Raw genomic sequence first — 16602 nt, forward strand, 5'->3', positions numbered from 1 at the left:
CCCTCATTCATTTTAATAAAGGTCAGGTAATCCACACTTTTGTGACCTAGGCGAGTTCTCTTCTCAGTTACAATCCCTCCTGCTGCACTGAAGGTCCTTTCTGAGAGGACACTTGAGGCGGGGCAAGACAAGAGGTTCATGGCAAATTGTGACAGCTCTGGCCACAGATCAAGCCTGCGCACCCAGTAGTCCAGGGGTTCATCGCTCCTCAGAGTGTCGATATCTGCAGTTAATGCCAGGTAGTCCGCTACCTGCCGGTCGAGGCGTTCTTTGAGGGTGGATCCAGAAGGGTTCTGGCGCTGCCTTGGACTGAAAAACATTTGCATGTCTGACGTTACAGAGTGGCCAAAGTGCTTTGTCCTTGCAGGTGCGCTCGTGGCAGGATTACTGGCACCTCTGCCCCTGGAATGTTGATGAGTTCCTGAAGTGACATCACCCTTAAAAGCATTGTACAACATGTTTTGCAGGCTGGTTTGTAAATGCAGCATTCTTTCGGACTTGTGGTACGTTGGTAACATTTCTGCCACTTTATGCTTGTACCGAGGGTCTAGTAGCGTTGCGACCCAGTACAGGTCCTTCTCCTTAAGCCTCTTGATACGGGGGTCCTTCAACAGGCATGACAGCATGAAAGACCCCATTCTCACAAGGTTGGATGCAGAGGTATCCATCTCCGCTTCCTCGTTATCAAGGACTGCATCATCCACGGTCTCCTCCCCCCAGCCACGTACAAGACCAGGGGTCCCCAAAAGGTCACCACCAGCCCCCTGGGAAGCCTGCTCCTGTTGGTCCTCCTCCTCCACAAAGCCACCTTCCTCCTCTGACTCCACTTCTGACACCTCTCCCTGCGTTGCAGCAGGTGCCTGGGTTCGTTCTGGTGATTCCGACCAGAAATCGTGCGCTTCCTGCTCCTCGTCACGCTGGTCTACAGCCTCATCTGTCACTCGTCGCACGGCACGCTCCAGGAAGAAAGCAAAGGGTATTAGGTCGCTGATGGTGCCTTCGGTGCGACTGACCATATTTGTAACCTCTTCAAAAGGGCGCATGAGCCTGCAGGCATCGCACATAAGCACCCAGTAACGGGGGAAAAAAATCCCCAGCTCTGCAGATCCAGTCCTACCACCCAGTTCAAACAGGTATTTGTTGACGGCTCTTTGTTGTTGCAGCAGACGTTCCAACATGAGGAGCGTTGAATTCCAGCGAGTCTGGCTGTCGCAAATCAAACGCCTGACTGGCATGTTGTACCGCTGCTGAATGTCAGCAAGGCGTGCCATGGCTGTGTAGGAATGTCTGAAATGGGCCGACACCTTCCTGGACTGCCTGAGAACGTCCTGGAATCCTGGGTACTTCGAGACAAAATGTTGGACTATTAAATTCAGAACATGTGCCATGCAGGGCACATGTGTTAAATTGCCCAGTCTCAGTGCTGCCAACAGATTGCTTTCGTTGTCACACACCACTTTTCCGATCTTCAGTTGGTGTGGGGTCAGCCACCGATTGGCCTGTGACTGCAGAGATGACAGGAGTACAGATCCGGTATGGTTTCTGCTTTCCAGGCACGTCATCCCCAAGACAGCATGACAACGGCGTACCTGGCACGTCGAATAGCCTAGGGGGAGCTGGGGGTGCACAGGTGTGGAGGAGGAGGACCCAGCAGCAGAGGAGGAAGAAGAGGAAGAAGACGAGGTAGAGAGCGAAGGAGGAGTAGAGGTGGTGGCAGAACCGCGTGCAATCCGTGGCGGTGACACCAACTCCACTGTTGTTGTTGAGCCACACATTCCCTGCTTCCCAGCCATTACCAAGTTCACCCAGTGGGCAGTGTAGGTGACATACCTGCCCTGACCATGCTTGGAGGACCATGCGTCAGTAGTCATATGGACCTTTGGCCCAACACTAAGTGACAGAGATGCAGTGACTTGGCTCTGCACATGGTGGTACAGGTGTGGTATTCCCTTTTTTGAAAAAAAATTGCGGCTGGGTACCTTCCACTGCGGTGTCCCAATTGCTACAAATTTGCGGAAGGCCTCAGAGTCCACCAGCTGGTATGGTAAAAGCTGGCGGGCTAAGAGTGCAGACAAGCCAGCTGTCAGACGCCGGGCAAGGGGGTGACTCGCAGACATTGGCTTCTTACGCTCAAACATGGCCCTCACAGAAACTTGGCTGGGGGCAGATGACTGGGAATGGGAACTGGTGGTCAAGGTGTAAGGCGGAGTGGAGGGTGGTTCAGACGGGTCAAGGACAGCAGAGGTAGAGCAGTAAGATGCTGGACCAGAAGGAGGGTGGCTTTTAGTTTGCCTGTTGCCTTTGAGGTGTTGCTCCCAAAGTGCTTTGTGCTTGCCGTTCATGTGCCTTCGCATAGAAGTTGTACCTATGTGGCTGTTGGGCTTCCCAAGACTCAGTTTCTGACTGCACTCATTGCAAATTACAACACTTTTGTCAGAGGCACACACATTAAAAAAATCCCACACTGCTGACCTTTTTGAAGCTGGCAATCTGGCGGTAACAGTAGAAGTTGGCGGCGTTGGCGGCAATGGCGGGTGCGTTGGCCGGCTGACCACAGGTGCCGATACATGTTGTTGCCCTACTGTTCCCTGCGAGCTGTCCTCCCTGCTTCTTCTAAGTCTTATTCTCCTCCTGCCTCTCTGACTCTCCGTCTCTCCATCTGAACTATCCTCCTCTTGCTCTCTTCTACTGGGCACCCACAAAACATCAATCTCCTCATCATCATTCTCCTCAGATGCATCAATTTCTTCTGACAGCTCACAGAAGGAAGCAGCAGCGGGGACCTCCTCATCGCTCATTATGTCCATCTCTGTTGTGTTCTCTGCCAGAATTAAATCTGGTGTAACGTCCTCATCTCCTTCATCTTCTTCTGCCAATAATGGTTGCGCATCACTCAGTTCAAGAAACTCATGTGAAAATAACTCCTCTGACTCCAGTGAAGAAGGGGCGCCGGTGGTGGAGGAAGTGTTACGTGGGGTGGCCATAGCAGTGGAGGATGAGGATGTTGTGGTAAAGTTAGAAACGGTAGAGGATGGGGTGTGCTGTGTAAGCCAGTCAACTACCTCTTCAGCATTTTGGGAGTTCAGGGTCATTGCCTTTTTAAAACTGGGCAATTTCCTAGGGCCACAGGATAGCATAGCAGCACGGCCCATAGTGCCTCTGCGTGGCAGCCTGCCTTTGCCTGGCATTATTTTTAAAACAACAACAACAACTCAGGTGGTGTTTCTGGAGACGGTATTATTATTGATATTTAGACAGTATGTGAACAAGCTCACACAGCTAGATGGCAGTTGTTTGAAGAACACACTGGGCAAACAATGCCTACAAGGTCAACGTATACACTACTACAGCAGTGGATACGGAATATATTATTGCTGCTTGAAAAACGTCACTCAGGTGGTGGTTCTGGAGACGGTATTATTATTGATATTTAGACAGAATGTGAACAAGCTCACACAGCTAGATGGCAGTTGTTTGAAGAACACACTGGGCAAACAATGCCTACAAGGTCAACGTATACACTACTACAGCAGTGGATATGGAATATATTATTGCTGCTTGAAAAACGTCACTCAGGTGGTGGTTCTGGAGACGGTATTATTATTGATATTTAGACAGAATGTGAACAAGCTCACACAGCTAGATGGCAGTTGTTTGAAGAACACACTGGGCAAACAATGCCTACAAGGTCAACGTATACACTACTACAGCAGTGGATACGGAATATATTATTGCTGCTTGAAAAACGTCACTCAGGTGGTGGTTCTGGAGACGGTATTATTATTGATATTTAGACAGAATGTGAACAAGCTCACACAGCTAGATGGCAGTTGTTTGAAGAACACACTGAGCAAATAATGCCTGCAAGTGCACTACTATTGGTGCACTACTATGAAGAACAGCAAACAGCACGTTAAAGAACAGTAAGATAAGTAAAATAAAAAAAAAATTATATGTATATGCTACTAGGAGCAGCACAGTAGCACACCAGTCCCACTCCCCAACACTGCTAGACTAATAGCACTGGGCTCTTATAGTAGCAACTAGCAAAGTAAAAAAACAAAAAAGAAAATAAAAGCAGTCCTTACAAGGACTATTGGGTTATTACAGCAGTCAGCAGATGAGATCAGAAGAGATCAGTGCCCACAGCAGGCAGCTACATACAGAGCACTGCAGTAGAAGGTAGATTACTAGCCAGCAAAGCTACCTAACCTAAAATGTCCCTCAAATCCCTGCAGACTTCTGTCCCTCCAATACAGAGCAGTATCAAGTAGATTACTAGCCAGCAAAGTTACTATCAACTGTCCCTCAAATCAGTGAAATCACTAACAGCTCTCTCCCTACACTAGCTCTTCCAAGCACACACAGGCAGAATGAAAAAACGCTGCAGGGCTTCAGTTTATATATGGAAGGGGAGTGGTCCAGGGGGTGTGGGGGTGGTCCAGGAGGGAGAGCTTCCTGATTGGCTGCCATGTATCTGCTGGTCTGGGGTGAGAGGTCAAAAAAAAGCGCCAGGTAAGGCGAACCCAAAATGGCGAACGTCGCGCGACGCTCGCGAACATTCGGCGAGCGCGAACAGTCGATGTTCGCGCGAACAAGTTCGCCGGCGAACAGTCCGCGACATCCCTAGCCAAGAGTCTGGATAAGAGAGTGAGAGAAGCCAGGATGCTGAATACATTCAGTAAGAAAGTCCTGTGAGTACACGGGTGAGCCAATCTTGTTTTGTATTGTTGGTAGTCCACAGGGGAGCCAGTCTAGTAAGGGACGTCGGCAATGTGTGAAGGTAGTGTCCAGTAGGCAGATTTTTATTTTATGATTTATGTTTTCTGTGCTGAAATGACCACCCCTGGGCTTGAATTTATTGCTTACTAGTGAAAAGAAAAAATATCTGATGTTTAAACGCTGTTGTACTGTCTGCCAGCGTTTTATGTTTGCATCTTGTAAGAATAAACCTGTGGTGTCCCTGTCTGACTGCTCCTTTTCCTACCACTGCCTGCCTCCAATTGCTAATTCCCCCAATAAGTACATGTGCAAGCAGCCAGCTTGTCACACTATCCATATGACATCAGGGATAGAAGTACAATACTGACCATCATTTCTCAAACTGTGAATCCAATATATATATATATATATATATATATATATATATATATATATATATATATATATATATATATATATATATATATATATATATATATATATATATATATATATATATATATATATACAATTCCAACAATCGTGATGCACTAGTCCCAAGGAGTATAGGGTGCTGATCTCAGGTGAGTAATTCCGCTTTTCATACTATATTTGTCCAACCAGATCGCACTCCATATTTAAAACATAGCCTTTATTTAGCTTGTTAAAATGTAGCAAATAGTAACATTCTTTGTATCAAAGTAATAGCGTCATTTGTAGCAAGACACTTATCTGTTGGAAGTCCAGCATAAACGCTCTATTCAACCACGTGAGTGGTCGCGTGAGTGTGGTTGAATAGAGCGTTTATGCTGGACTTCCAACAGATAAGTGTCTTGCTACAAATGACGCTATTACTTTGATACAAAGAATGTTACTATTTGCTACATTTTAACAAGCTAAATAAAGGCTATGTTTTAAATATGGAGTCCGATCTGGTTGGACAAATATATATATATATATATATATATATATATATATATATATATATATATAAATATATATATATATATACAGTATATATATATATATATACATACAGTATATATAGTGTGTATATATATATATATATATATATATATATATATATATATATATATATATATATATATACACACAGTATATATAGTTATTAATGGCCTCACAGTTTGAGAGTGATGGTCTGTATTATACTTCTATCCCTGATGTCATTCTCCTTCTCAACCATCAAAACTTTTCACACCATCTTTGTTCTCTTGGGCTGTTGAGCTGTTTTGGATAACATTCTACTGAGCATTCCTTGCATTTTTTCAAGGAATTGAGTGTCAGTACTGTATATTCTGTAATGATTTTGCATTACACAATAGCAAACCCCACATTATTAGAGCTACACATATAGTTAGGAAAATAATTATATATTTACCCAGTAAACTCTATGAAGAACATACTGTCGTGATTACTAGGGTATTGACCAGATAGGCAAGTGTTGTAAGTAAATACCTGAGGGTTTCTGCCATTGGTCTGCTAATTTTAATGTATTCATTAGTAATTTTGAGGTTAAAATTAAAAGTGATGTTTTAGTTTATTCTGATAAAACAAAATTATGCAAAGTAATTACTGTAGCTCAGGGCAAGATGTTTAAACTCTCCGCTGAGAGATGCAGAATGAATAGGGGGCAAGGCAACGTGATGCTACCTAATTTCAATATTGATAAAAGCAAGGGCTTGTATTTGGGGAAAAAAAAGAGAAATGCAAATGTGAATTTCTTAGGTGAATACTTAATGAATGCAACTTATTGAAGATAAAGTACAAACACATAGTTACATTAGATAGAATACTAATAATGCAAAAGAATAAGAGCTATTGCAAGTAGCATTCAGAATTAAAGTGGCAGCATAGCCATTTTATTAAAAATTGTATATTGTACAGCTATTTCACATGAGATTTAATATACAGTTGGAGCAAACTTTTCTTTGGTATTATATGGCACACATGATACATCATGACATATTTCGGTATTAATTTCAATGGAAAAATTGGAGTGACATGGTGGGACATTATGGATCAGGGCCCAAAAATTTGTATGGTGGGTCACCATGAAGGCACACAGTCAATGTTCCTCCAACGTTAAAAAAAGTCATCAAAATCAGGTGCATAAACCAATTTTTGGGTGGCTGAAAAAGTTTATGAAACACTGGTGTAGATAACGTTTGCTCTGTTGTTTGTAGATCCAGTTATAAGTTCATTATATACAGTATTAGTCTGCCTACACATGTAGCTGACACAAAACCATATTTTCTATAACAGATTTTTTTATGTGCTACTTCTCTATTATGTCTTAGAAGAATTAGTTGCATAACTAAAAGTTAGAGAGCCTCATTGCAAAATCGATTTAGATTTAGGCCTGTTTCTCAACACAGGTATGGGATCCATTATCTGGAAACCCATTTTCCATAAAACTAGAAAAATGGAAAGGCCATCTCCCATAGACTCCAAAATAAATAAATTTTTTTAAAATGATTTCCCTTTTCTCTGTAATAATAAAACAGCATCTTCTACTTGATTCCACCTAAGATCGAATTAATCTTTATTCCAAGCAACACCAAACTACTGTATTTATTTAATGTTTATATGATTTTCTAGTAGAGTTAATGTATGAAGATCCAAATTATGGAAAGACCTGTTAACCGGAAAGGCCTAGGTCCCAAGCATTCCGGATAACAGATTACATTCATGCATTGTCAATTAGCCCTTTAACACTCACTCTGGGTCTAGTGACACTTGTGTTAAACATATGACAGAATCTGTAAAGCTGGCCATAGATGTAAAGATTTTTAAAAGATCCAATATTTTGAAACGATCGTTTAAATGTACGATTTGTCCATCAACTAAAAAGACCATTTCAGGCGATATTGCCAGCAAAACTGAAGGGTAGCTGACTGCTTGGCCCTGCAGACATAGATAGATTGCACTGGGACAGATAAAGATTTTTTAACCTGGCTGATCAATTTTCTGACAGATGTCGGCTGAAAAATTGTAAGATGTAAGATCGTTCGAATCCCACTAACTGCACGATAATTTCGAAGGATTGGTCGGACTTCGCTAAAATCGGTCGTTCGGAAAGAAAAATCTTTGTGTCTATGGGGAACTTAAAGCTGAACCATTCAACAATGCATCAAAAGCATCACTCTTATCCCCAAATCTGTGTTTTTATGCAAAAATGTCCTGCAGCATTTGATTGGTCTTTCTGTGATGCACATTCATACTGTACGTATTTGCTATGTATAGTCTTAGTCAGCAAGACTGGGGAATATTTTAAGCAATTCGTTCTCCACTTGCCTTAGGCTAATTCTGATCTGTCTATCCTCCCAAAGACTTTTTTTGTTCATCACATTGCTTCACCGGGTCTTGGTTATGAATAAATAGCCATTTGCCAAAGGTCTATGGGGTTTTCTTACATTTCAAAGTACATTAATTCAGTTATACCTGAATTGTTAATACTGGATACAGCTATTGCTGAAACAATTGATCCTTTTAGCAATGCAAATTTGGTAGTAAAGCAAAATAAAAATTACCCAGAAATAACAGGTTGTGGTGGACCATGAAAGGGAAAGTACTAATTGATAACAACCTACAAAAATTTGAGAATGTATCAGGGGTATGGCTTATGGTTTATTGCATAGCTGTACTGAGATGCAATTTCACAGTTCAATCCATTTTTCTTTCCTCCCTTCCAATCTTACCACTCTTCATTTAGTCAGCATGTTTATGTTAAGTAAAACAATATATCACAGCACAAATATGGAGAAAACTATAAATACAATGTTCTAAAATATGAGCCTGTTAGTCTCTCTTAGTGATGGGCGAATTTGCGCCGTTTCGCCGAAAAATTCGCGAATTTCGTGCGAAATTCGCGAAACGGCGAAAAATTCGCGAAACGGCGCCGGCGTCTCGTTTTCTACGCCGGCGCCCGTTTTTGACGCCGGCGCCCGTTTTTCCGGCGCCGGCACCCGTTTTCGACGCCGGCGAATTTTTTTCGGCGAATTTTCACGGGCGTTTCGCGAATTTATTCGCCTGCCGCGAATCGCGCAAATTCACCGCGAATTCGCGCCTGGCGAATAAATTCACCCATCACTAGTCTCTCTGCAACTACTAGTAATACTTGAACATTGACCATATGGCTGCATTCATTATGCTGTTAGTTTTACATAAAAACAAAATACAACAATGTGAATGTTGGAGATTTAGATGCATTGCATTCATGTGCTCCAAATGATGCAGATAAGCATGCTCTTGATGCCAATGTGTTGTATGCATTTGATATAGAACTTGAACTGTTAGCTTCACTGGGCTAATATCCTAGGGATCGGGGATGGAACTATTTTCAGTGACATGTATGTTGATGAATACAGCAGATTTAGGCAGTCAAGTTTCTGTGTGCTCCCGTAGGAGAGAAAGAGAACCAACCCAATCTGGAGCACCTGAGCACTACAAACTGTCTGAGACCTTAATTTGTGTGCCCCTGTAGATTTAAAAATACAACACTTCATTTACCAAACAGGTCCTGGGAATGGAAAAACATTGAAATTTGGCTTAATTGATTTCATTATCCTTTAAACATATTTTTGAAATTGTATTCTCTCTCGTTAAAATGTGCCATCCTGGTTGGGAGCTAGAACTGTGTGACATGGAATATGTTGGAATATGTTCTGGAATATATTGACACTTTATAAATACATGCTAATAATAATAATAATAATAAAAAAGAATAATTTACTATTTGATCTAAACCTGTATTGCCAACTCACCTTCTTTAATAAAAAAAAAGTCAGACCAAACTAGAATCCATGATTGGACCTTTTTTATTATAAAAAAAGCACAACTTAATCAGATTGGGGACATACATAAAAAAATCAAACTAAAATCCAAATCATACGATTTATTAGGCTTTTTCCCGAAAAGCCATCATTTTTTTAAATTTATTACCAGAAAAGTCTTAAATAGTCGAATTTTTGGGCTAATTTCAGCGCAGACCTCAGAAACTTCTAAATACGATAGGGATCTCTCCCATTGACTTATATACAACCTCGGCAGGTCTGAGATGCCGGATTTTCGGATTTGGACTTTTTCCATCCTCGGGGTATAATAAATCTCGAAAAACTTTAGCTTTTTGTTCCACTAAGAATTTGGATTTTATAGTAAAAATTAATTTTTTTTTTAAGAGTTTTTGGCATTTGGACTTTAATAAATAACCCCCTAAATGTCATATTATACAAATATCTTTTAGCATGTTGCCTCTTAATTTGGTGTGCTTCAAAGATATTCTTGTCTTTAGAATCACTAACATTTTTTGCATGGTGCGCACTACATTAATTAAAGTGTGATCAGTATTTCGGGAAAAGGACCGTACTTCAAGTAATAAAATAACTCCCTCTCACGTCTCTTTAGCAGACTAATGCTTTTCTGCCATTCTAGTCATGTTAGCCTATAGTGTCTTTTGAAAATGTGCTGTTACCTGGTAGTGTTAAGGCCTTTCACTACTCACTTGTGTATCTATTCTATATATTCAGGTGCTACTCCTTGATTTACCTGTACATTGTATGTGGGGAGGTACTCAATCTTTGAGAAGTATTAACCTATTACTCTTTGTTATGTTCTTAAATCAAGTTCATGTACCTTGGGTTAATCATCCCTGGGGTTAAATGCACAGATTATTATATGAGAAAAGGTTATATACACACACACACACACAAAATATGCTATGTTTATATTTTAATAATGGTAGAATAGAAATAGACTTTGAATGTGGATACTCATATGCTGGAAATAGGCAATTTTTCCTTTCACAAAGTTTTAGCAATGTGTATTTTAATGACTTTGAAAGCACCAAACTATAATGAATTTCTTATCATGTATTTCTGCACAATTAGTTTAGTGAATACATTGCTAATCTGATCTCTCAACATTTATAGAATGAGTGTTAGATTCCCCAAAGATCACACACAGCTGTTCTGTGAGCCAATAATGAACAGACAAAAAATGGGAATGAGACTCCAAACAATTGAATGAGATGATAACTGGCATGAAGGTGCCTTTGATTTTACTTATCAGTGATGAGGCACAAAGGTAAAGTTACGACATGGGAATGAGCAGACCCCTTCAGGGGCCCTCAAGGTATGGTGGCTGTATTCCTCTGCAAGATTAAGCATAGCTTAATGTGAGGGTATGCTTGATTTCAGCCTTTGCCCTTCTTTCTCTGTTTGTTTTCTTTTAATATATGTGCACTACAATATTTAAGCTATAATGATAGACCTGTTTTTGAAAAGCCCCTTTCCTGAGCTAGAAGATAGAAAAGGAGAGAACTCTGATAGCATAGATATCTCTCAGGAGCACCGGGAGCGCTCTGTCACGGAACGTTCCGCACTGTAACCAAGCGCTGTGCACTGACGTCATTGTGCCTTGCCAGGCGTGTGACATCAGCATGCCAAGAACGGAGTGAATATTCAATATAAAGGAACGCCAGGGTCACAGGTTCAATGCCCAAGTATAGGTTGCTTTACCTTGGTGTTCCTGGGTGCTATAATTATTACTTTATTGATTATTGGACTTTTGATCTTTGCCTGAACTCTGGACTTTGATTCTCCGCTCCCTGCCTATTGAACTATTGCCTGTTTTCTTGACTACGTTTGTTCCTTATCCCTTGGTTACTGTGTACTTGGACTTTAATCCTAAATGCTTCCTACTTGGTTTGGACTACTCCGTGAGTGGAGCCATAAGGCCCCTGACAATATCTAAGGCAAGGGGAGTATAATAATGTGTTTTTTATTGTTTTATTTTCTGGCACAAAAGACATTTTTTTCTGGTAAAACAACATGCATGGCAATGTGCTTTGAAACTTTACAAGGTGAAAAAGTTTGATCACTACTAATGATACTTCACAGAAGATCTACAGCCCAAAAATAACTGATCTCTTCTCTGAGCACATTTGCAATTTACATTACCTCTTGATTTTATGTGATTTTTTTTTATTATCTTTATTTTTCATTTTCAATAGAACAAAAAGGGGGGAGGGAGTACAGAAGGAAGAAGGGGGGTGGGGTTATGTGAACAAAAGAAGAAATTGGGGGGGGGAGAAAGGAAATTGGCAGTTTGAGCTACAGTAGGTATATTGTACATAGAAAATATCCTTGGCAAAACAGTTGACATCAAGTTATTGCTCTAATACAGTTTATAAACTATACAATTCACATATGAAATACTCTTGGTCATCCTTGATCAAACATCTAATGACTTATAACTACCACGAGCCATCTAAAACCTCTAGAAATTAACTGAGATAGGAGGGGAGGGGGTATATTGTATTATTGTATATTGTTATTAATTGATGTGATCTAGGTTTCGGAGATAGATCTAATTACTACCTAAATTTTGGATGTATCGTAACCATGGAGACCATATTTTCCAGTACTTAGGGCTATTAGAGTGAATCAAGTGGGTAAGTTCCTCCATCTTTCGTATTTCCTCAACCTTTATTATCCATTCCCTGAGGGTGGGCGGGTGAGTGTTCTTCCATTTTCCTGGAATTAAAGCTTTAGCTGCTTGTAGTAAGTGTTGCGAGAGAGGGTTTAAGGCTTTCCTTTTGGGGTTATCAGGTAAATTTAGAAGAATTAAAGCATAGTTTGTTCTGTCAATACTGATCCCTGATACTATGTGAATAGATTGTAACACTTGTTTCCAGTACAATTTAAGTATTGGACATGTTATCCAGATATGAGAGTGCGTCCCCTCCTCTTTATTACATCTCCAACAGATATTAGAAGAGTTAGGGAACATTTTATGCAACTTAGCTGGTGTATAGTGCCATCTTGTAGTAAGTTTATAAATCGCTTCAGTTGTTTTGGAGGCCTTAGATGTTTTATGTATGGTCTTAAAAATAGTACTCCAGTCCTGTTCAGAAAGATTTATATCAAGTTCTCTTTCCCATGCTGCACAAAAGGTAGGGATAGTTTTAGGGATGGAATTCAGCAGTAGCTTATAAGAGAAAGACAGCATTTTAGTGTTTTCTAGTGGGGATGTTAAAGCTCTTTCCCATGGTGTAAGCTGTCTGGACCAATATCCCGATTTTCTAGACTGTAAAAAGCCATATAGTTGATTGTAGTTCCAAATGTCTCTCGGGTGAGACCCCCACCTTTTCTGAATTGTAGCTAAGGGGATTATTCTATTGTTTGTGATGAAATCACTCATTCTCGTTTCTCTTCCTTTCCAGGTATTCCATCTTTTGAAGGCTCCTAGATCTCTCCCTGGAACAAACTCAGGATTATTACACAGCGGTGATAGAAGGTAAGGTGGTTTAGTGAGGCTATATTTTTCTTTGTTTTTTTGCCATATTTTTAGTGTAGCTCTAATCAGGGGATGTGCCAGAGCCGTTTGGAGGTAGGTATTGTCCATAGTCCATAGTGTGTTTTCAATCGGGAATGGAATAAAGGTTTGTTCAAGTAGGCTCCAGGCTTTCTCATTCTTTCTTTGGGTCCAATTATGAATACGCACCAGATGTACTGAAAGGTAATATAAGTATGGATCAGGTAAGCCAAGGCCACCTCTCTCTTTAGGTAGAATTAGCAGGTTATGTTTTAATCTGGGATTTTTCCCATTCCATACAAACCGGGAGATCATGGATTTAACTGATGAGAAAAAAGATTGAGGAATGTGGATAGGTAAGACTTGGTATAGATACAGTATTTTCGGGAGGATGACCATCTTTATGGCTTGGATTCTTCCCAACCATGAAAGTTGCAGTTTGCCCCATTTCTCTAAAAGCTTTTGAAGAGCTTTAATAAGAGGAATATAATTATCGTCATAGGCCATGCCCAGGTTGGCCTGAAGTTTGACCCCCAGATACTTTATATGCGGGGACACCCATTTGAATGAGAAGCTTTGTTTAAGTATCTCAGCTTTGGCTGGTGCTATATTTATATTTAATATTTCTGATTTTGTTAAATTTACTTTGAAGTTTGAAAGATTGCCATATAGTTTCATCAAGTTAAGTACGTTTGGTAGGGAAACTGTGGGCTTGGTGATGAACAGTAATAGATCATCAGCGAATGCTGCACATTTGTATTCTATCCCTGTAACCATAGGTCCTGATATGTTAGGGTCTGCTCTGATATGGGCTAATAGGGTTTCCATTACCATAACGAATAAGATAGGAGAGAGAGGGCACCCCTGCCTAGTCCCGTTAAGGATCTGTATTTTGGGAGAGAAGATACCGTTCACCTTGATTCTAGCAGTCGGATTTTTGTATAGTGCCATAATTCTTTGTTTGGTTTTTTCTCCTAGCCCGAATCCGGAGATTGTCTGTTCCAGGAATGACCAGGAAACCCTGTCAAATGCCTTATCGGCGTCTGTGGTAAGGATGAGAGTGGGAATGCCTTTATCTTTAACGAGCTGTAGTAGGGAAATAACCTTGGCAGTGTTGTCCTTTCCTTCTCTTTTAGGCACGAATCCTGCCTGATCTGGGTGAATCAAGTGAGGTAAGTGATGCTGTAATCTGTTCCCTATTATTTTAGCATATATCTTCATATCCAGATTTATTAAAGAAATGGGTCTGTAACTAGAACATTGTTGGGGATCCTTGTCTGGTTTTGGGATTATTGTTATGTGGGCCTCTTGTGCTTGTGGGTGAAAGTGGCTGAGGTCAGAAATGTCATTGTAATAATCTAGTAGCAACGGGATTAAATCCTCTTTGAAGGATTTATAAAAGGAAGCGGTATAACCGTCAGGTCCCGGGCTTTTTCCATTTTTCAGAGACATTATGCACTCCTCAATTTCTCTGTACGTAAAATCAGCGTCTAGGATTTTGGCTTGTTCAAGAGTAATTTTAGGGAGCTTTGCCTGAGCAATAAATTGATCTATATCATTAAGAAGATCTTGTGATGGGGACGAAGGCTTAAGTTTATAAAGGGTTTGGTAATACTCCTGAAAAGCCTGAGCTATATTTTTCGTGCTATGTTGCGTTTCATTATTTCCGTCTTTAATCGACATTATGTGTGTCTGAGGTTGGATTTTTTTGAGAGTTTGTGCAAAGTGTTTTGTGCATTTGTCATTAAGCTCGTAGTACTTTTGTTTACTGCTTAGGTATGCTCTCTGAGTTTTTGCGTCCAGAATTTTTGTATGCGTTTGCTTTCCAGGTTGGTAAGCGTTTCGTTGGATAAGGTGTTCTTATGTTTCTGCTCTAAGTTAAAAATATCCTTAAGTAGAAGATTAATCTCTTTTTTCTTTTCTTTTTTCAGGTTGGCGCCCATTGCTATTAGATTGCCTCTTAGCACACATTTTAAAGTTTCCCACAATGTAGCTGGAGTGATCTCAGAGGAAGCATTTATTTGGACTATTTGTTTGATCCATCCTAGAACTATACCTCTTCTGTCATCAGAATGTAATAGAAAATCATTAAGTCTCCAATTGAATTCCTGCTGTGAAGCTGATGGTACTATAAATTTTACAGTGATCGGTGAATGATCTGAAATAAGCGAAGGACAGATTTCAGCTTGCTTAAACAGATGTAGCCAATGTTGTGAACTAAAAATGTAGTCGATTCTGGAATAAACGTTATATGTTTTGGAGAAGTGTGTGTAGTCTCTTTGTGTAGGGTGCAATATTTTCCAAACATCTATCAAATGTGCTTCTCTAAACATTTGTTTTACTTCCTTTAGACCAGTTACAGAGATACTGCTTTTATGGGAAGATGAGTCTGTGTTGGGATTCAATGTAAGGTTAAAATCACCACCAAGGATCGTCAGCCCCTCACTGAATTCTTCCAGTATTTTCATGAATTTCCTTAGGTATGTGACTTGTCCTGAATTGGGGACATAAACATTAGCCAGAGTACATAACTGAGAGGCTATTTTACATTTTACTAGGACATATCTCCCCTCCGCATCAACTTTTGAATCTAAGCAGTGGAATGGTAAGTCTTTATGGACTAATGTGAGTACACCAAGGGACTTCTTAGAAGGGTTATTGCTCATAAATATACAGTATGCGGAAATGATTTCACATTCAATTTAGGTAAATGGTTTTCCTTAAAGTGTGATTCTTGTATCATAATTATTTTAGCATTATGTCTTTTGCATTCCCCAAAAATCTGAGATCTCTTCACTGGCTCGTTTAGACCATTAACATTGAATGACAGAGTTATACATTCTAAATTTTTTTGAACCGCCATAACAGAGTAAAATAAAACAAAGGTGATCCTACTTCCAGCTGACACTTGATGCCCGTTTGCCTTAATTTTGGGGCAGATGAAGGGGGAGTGAAGAGAGGGGGGATTGGGAAAGGGGAAGACGTATAACAGGGATTTAGTAAAGCCGCAACAGACTTAATGGGGGAATTATCCCCATGGCTGGGTGGGATGGTAGCGGCAGGAGTGCAAAGCACCTCAAATTCGGGGGTGGGTGGTTGAGTGGTGACCATTTCTGCAAGGATGAATTATCAACCACCAGTCCAGCTTAATGAATTTAACTGTACTGTAGAGGGAATGGGGGGAGTAATGAGTAGTTACCCAATAATAATAAACAACATTTAGATACCTTAAGTTCTAATGAGTATACAACTGAACAAGTTATATTGAGTTAGATAAAAAGAAAGAGAAAAAGGAAAAACATTTCAACCCAATATGAAAAATAAAACTTTCAAAGTCAATCTTGAGAAAAACTTGTAAGAGCATATATTACTGTGGTTCACATACTTATCTCCAATGTCTCTGCCAGGGTGTTGTTGACAAAGTCAACATCCCCGGTTAGCACCCTCTTGTCATTGCTGGAATATCTTTCGCCATCTCGTTAAGAGTAGAAGGTGTATAGTAAATAAGCAAAAGAGCATGATATAGGGAGAGGAAAATCTCTCCTTTACCAACAGAGTTTGTAGTCC

Source organism: Xenopus laevis, chromosome 3S (genome assembly GCF_017654675.1).
Source record: "Xenopus laevis strain J_2021 chromosome 3S, Xenopus_laevis_v10.1, whole genome shotgun sequence".
In the NCBI taxonomy this organism is placed as follows: Eukaryota; Metazoa; Chordata; class Amphibia; order Anura; family Pipidae; genus Xenopus; species Xenopus laevis.